Below are 5,646 nucleotides of genomic sequence, written 5' to 3'. Positions count from 1 at the left end.
GCAGTAATGCAGTATACAACTGGCGACCATTTCAGGTCTAGAAGACAATAAATAAATGCTGGAAATTTTTTTATCAAGCAACGACAAAACTAGTTTGGTGTGGGATTGCGACGTTTCAGAGGATGTGCAAGCAATGTCTAAATTTACTCACTTAATTTGGAGTTTGGTATGAAGTTTTTCTATTAGAACTTTCAAATTCACTCACTTGATCTCTATACTTTTTACACCTCTTATCAAATTTTCAAAGACTAAATTTACTCACTAAACTTCCTCAAATAACCTCACGCATATAATTTGCAAATAAATTATTATCTTTAAAATAAAAAATTTAGTTATTTCAATGATTTAATCAATCTATAAATCTTAACTAAATATACATTTCTTAATCAAACTTGAGTTTCATAAATTAATGTCCAATCAATAAGAAAATGTCATGAACTATTATGTTTTGTTTTTTTGTTTTTTCTATTTGATCAGTACAAAAAAAAATTTAAGAAATCATTGTTGTAGAGAAACTGAAATTAAGAGAAATTCGCTGTGTATTCTCATTGATAATAGGGGCCTCTTTATATAGAGGATTACAATGCATAGAATCTCAATCATACAAGGAAAGTAATCGTACATTGAATGGGAATCTAGATCCTTCTAATTTAACCCTATTACCACTAGGTCAAGTAACCTAGAGTTTGGGCCAAACACAGAAAAGAGATTTCCTTAAACACTCCCCCTTGTGTTGCCCAAACGACGTGCTTCTCTCGTTGCCTCGTTAAAAACCTTGCCGAGTAACAAAAACCCAGTGAGACAAAAATAACCTCGGTCGAAAGGGAAAAAGAGCACAACACACCCTTCACGTTTCGAGATGAACATGTAGACATCTCCCCCTGATGTCTGCGTCTCCCCTTGATGACTATGATCATGGGAGTTCAGATAATTTCCGCAAACGATGCATGTTTCTCGAAAGTGGAATTTAGGCAATGACTTAGTGAGCAAGTCTACCATACTGTTCTCAGATTGAATCTAGTTCAAATTGATCTTGAGGAGAGTCTGTTGTTGCTGATTATCCTTGGTGTTGTCGCTTTTGATGTAACCTTTGCTTCATTTGTTCAAAGCAAGCAGCATTATCCTACATGCTCATAGGCTCATCTGTGGTAGACTTCATACCACAATTAAACGAACATGCGTAATTATGGATTCAATCCATATACATTCACGAATCTCTTCGTGAAGAGCAATAGTCCCTGCATGGTCCGAAGACATAGCGACTATGGTCTATTCTGTAGACCTCCAAGATATCGCAGTCTTTACCCATGGTGAACACTTAACCAGTTTGGGAATGACCTTTGTGTGGGTCAGAGAGATACCCAGCATCAGCAAAACCTTCCAAAACGCTAACTTCGTTTTCGGATGGGGAGAGGGGACGCAGACCAGTGTTGGCGGGGTTCCTGGTGTGTGATGGGTCCGAATCCATCATCTCTCTGCAGGGATAAAGCATGCCCATATCAATTGTACCTCTCAAGTCCGAAAGATATCTTTTACACTAATCCAATGATATCGCGTTGGCACATAGCTATACCTTAGCTAACAAGTTCACAACATATGAGATGTCCGCACTACACCAATTTCGAAATCAGACAACACATATCAGACGACAGCAAACATTTTAACTGTCGTCTGAAATAATCAGACGACAGCAAGAAATATTATGTCGTCTAAGTTTTTGAATCCAACAATAGTTTTTTCTTGGCTCTTGTGCAAAAGCATTTCAGACAATGGTCGATTTTTTTGATGTTGTCTGAATGAGTCAATTCAGACAACAGTTATTATGTGATGTTGTCTAAGGTTCATTTATACAATGGTTTATTTTTGCTGTTGTCTGATTATTTTCAGTCACACAACTGTTTTATTTTACTTTAGGTGTCTGTTGTCTGATATCTTTTAAGTCAATGCCTGGTGAAAGATGTTGTCTGATTGATCTGATTCACACAACAGTTTTTTAGTTGTCTATTGTGCTACTCTCTTTCAGACAATGTACTGAAATTGATGTTGTCTGAGTTTTAGGGTTCAATATGCTGGCGCGCTGGTTAATTGACTCAAATTTTTAGCCAAATTCTAATTTCTCTCCTAGAAACTGACGCCAAATTCTAACATATCTTTCTAGAGTCCAGATCAACTCTCCATTCTTCTCTTCTTCTGAGTTTTAGGGTTCAATATGCTGGCGCGCTGGTTAATTGACTCAAATTTTTAGCCAAATTCTAATTTCTCTCCTAGAAACTGACGCCAAATTCTAACATATCTCTCTAGAGTCCAGATCAACTCTCCATTCTTCTCTTCTTCTGTGTTTTTTTTTTTTTTGCTTCTCAGTCTCCACTAAAGATAGAGAAAAAAAAACCAAACCCTCACCCCCTGCCTTCGATTAACTATGCAAAAGCCAAGCCGGTGTCTTTTCCAGATTTGAATATATGCAAGTCGACGATAACCTAAACCGGCTTCAATCTCTTCTCTTCAGAACCGAACTTGCTGCCGAGAGAAAAGACTTCTCCTCCGCTCAGATCTGCAGTCTTCGTCCCACAGTCCCACTCGATCTCAGCTCGACCATGCTTTCGTCAGCCTTATTCTCTGCAAAGCCGTCTCCAAGCTCGGTGAGGCTCGTTGTCCGCGCATTTCTGATTCCGATTGGTACGCCTATTTCTCTTCCCCTCTCAAAGCTTCGACTCTCTTCACGGTACTATTTTTCAAGTTGTTTTTTCCTTCGCTCGCTTAATTATTGCTACTGATAGTGGGTTTGGCTTGGAATCCTTGGATTGTTGATTATGGATTTTGGGTTCTGTAATTTCATACCAGTGAGTTCTTGTTTCCCCTAAAATTGTTAATTTTTGATATGATCTTTATTTATTGTTTAATCGTGTATATTAGGTTTATATTGATCTTGTTAGGGATTTGAGTGTGGAATTTTGGGGAGCGGATTCAGTTTACGACTGAATGTGGAATTTTGTTAGGTACGACTGAATGTCAGCATAGGAGACTCGAGTCCCCGACATCTTCCCCCTCATGGCATCAACAGCTTCAATTAACTTGAGTGTCTCGGTGATAGTCACCATTTCAAAAAAAACAGCAGTCCACACCACCTCTTGGTGACCCAACCCGGAGATGAGTTCCGGCACCCACCGACCTCCTTCACCAACTCGATCATTCAAGCAACAGACACTCCGAGATTCAAAAAAAAAAAAAAAAAAAAAGATGATTTGCTCAGGACACCTTGTATCTCAGCACCTTCTTTAAGTACCCTGGACAATCATCTCGGTGACTTCCTGCAAGTCCACTAGTGACACCAACTTCGCTTGCAATTGCCTGGAAACTGGGAACACAACAACTAAAACAAAGCTAAGCTATCTCAGCTTCTCAGTCTTACTTATACCATGAAACTAACTTATTCCTTCGGCATATATATACATTATGACAGCTCACCAAGCATGAAGTGTATGTACTACACCACACATCATTGCATGCACAATTATAAATAGACATGTGTTCTTTGCTAGTCCCTTATGCTCATGGTCATCATTATAGTCAACTTCCTTTAAAAGTAGAGTTACAACACATTTCGTATGCCTGTGATCTATATATGCCACTGCCAATACGTGTTGCAATAGGATACTTTGGCTCTTAATTGATATTATGTTCAACATGCACACGTCCAACTTAGGCTCTATGGCACAGTTCATAGATGTCAAGTGTACATCTTACCATTATATAATTAAATATGATACATGGTATTGGCAGAGCACATCTAGTGCACATCAATATAGCATATTTTCTATATCTACATTTTACTTCTTCAATTCCACATTAAATTTGTTGCTACTTACCTTGCCATGGCTACCCATGATTATTATGAACTTGTGATCAGTATATATCTCCCATGCACCAAAGCCTGACACCCCAAGGCGCAACTTCTTATTCTTAACAACTGCACCAGCATGCTAATTAAAGCATTTTCAATTAAACATCTTTTGAAAGTGGCATGACCTAGCTAGTGTGGAACTTCACTACCACTTGAAACATCATGAGTGTTGCGGGTATACACATGCTAGCATACTACCGGTACCACGCATCTACATGCATGGTCAAATATGGCTACTATTTGCTAGCTCGGGTACATGCCATGCATGTATGTGTTACATTTAATCCTCACCACATGGGAGCTGCATTGCTCACCACGTACTCTTCAAGTATAGTGTACATATTGCTTTCCTGCTAGTATGCAGACACTTATCATAGAGGTCTATATCTCATTCATTTTAAGGTAACCACCATCATGTGTTGCACACAAATTTAATTGTTTTCACATGTTCTTTTGGGCGAGGGAATTGATATATTCATTCTAACGTGCATACCGTTCACACCACTCTGATCGAATTCATAATTCGCCGATCACATAATAACTTAATTTGTGCCTATTCCATGCTACTTATGTTCCAAGCAACAGACACAAGAACTTCATGAGGCCTTTGTTGGAGCTGTCAAACAGCTAAAATAATTGTCTTCTTTATTTCTTTTGTTTCTGTTTTCGCATGTTTCTGTGCTCTGTTTTCTTTCTCTGTTTTCTTTTAATTAACTAGAATAGCAAATGATCTCCACAATCCCTAAAAATTTACCAGTATCCAGTTTAGTGTGTTAGCTTAGTGTTTATAAAATTTCATTGAAATCGGAGTAGTTTAAGTTAGGTTTTAAGTCTTAATTTTGGTTTATGGTCATAGTGTTAGTTAATCTGTTATTTAATAGAAGATTTGTTGATGGATGAATTGTAGCTTCATTATGCAAGCGAAAACTCGAGCATTTCTTTAGAACAGATTATTTACCATAATGCAATTTTTACTCCTTTGGTTTCAGGGGCAATGACGGCTTAATTTTCTTCGAAATCTTGATCATTGCCTCTCAAGCTATTCATCTGTAAGTTCAATTCATCTCTTGGAGTTTGAGAATAAACCGTTGTTGATATGTATGGATCAAAACAGAAAATATAACTAGATCTTAGAAATGTTGATGAAATGAATTATCTCACGTGTTTGTAGGTTATACGAAAATCCGAGATAGAGGATGCAGAGGAGTGCTTCAAACTATTTTCTTTGGAAGAGGCGGCTAAATTTGACGAAGTGACCCTTGCCAATGTGAACAACTTCAAAAAGCGCTCAAAAAGCCAGTCACCTAATGCAATCCACAAAGAATATGTAGTGGTAAGATCCAGATCAGTCTGCATCATTTCTATTGTTTTGATTTGAGTTGGCTAGTTCTAGGATGGTTCAGCACAGAGGCTTGGAAATGTTATTCTTTTCTCTGTCGTTGAATTTTGATGATCAGGTTACAATTCTGGTGGCTACTGAAGGAGAACAGAAGTTGCCCACCATCAGTGGCACTCGTGACTTGAAGAAAGCATTACATAAACTTGGAGCCATTTCCTCGAACAAAATAATGGTAAGAACACAATTACTTCTAGTGGTAACTTGCAAGTTTCTCCTTTAGATAGGTTTTTATTCTCATTTTGGTTTCTGCTCAAGAAGAATTGTCAATTGCAAATAAACTAGAAAAAAACATAACTGGATACACCTTTCATTTGTCAAATCTAGCTCATGTTTCACTCCCTGTTAC

The 5,646-nt window shown here is 37.8% G+C and overlaps 1 long non-coding RNA gene across 1 annotated transcript; it reads left to right on the top strand.

The window, feature by feature from the left end:
- The first annotated feature begins 4,669 nt into the window (after window positions 1–4,669).
- LOC112189415 lies at window positions 4,670–5,190 on the top strand. The gene is made up of 2 exons (XR_002931916.2): window positions 4,670–4,950; window positions 5,073–5,190. It is a non-coding gene; the product is annotated as an uncharacterized LOC112189415 (long non-coding RNA).
- The last annotated feature ends 456 nt before the right edge of the window (window positions 5,191–5,646 follow it).

Source organism: Rosa chinensis, chromosome 2 (genome assembly GCF_002994745.2).
Source record: "Rosa chinensis cultivar Old Blush chromosome 2, RchiOBHm-V2, whole genome shotgun sequence".
Taxonomy (NCBI): Eukaryota; Viridiplantae; Streptophyta; class Magnoliopsida; order Rosales; family Rosaceae; genus Rosa; species Rosa chinensis.
Note: the sequence above shows the minus strand (reverse complement) of the source record. Positions and strands in the feature narration are given on the sequence as shown.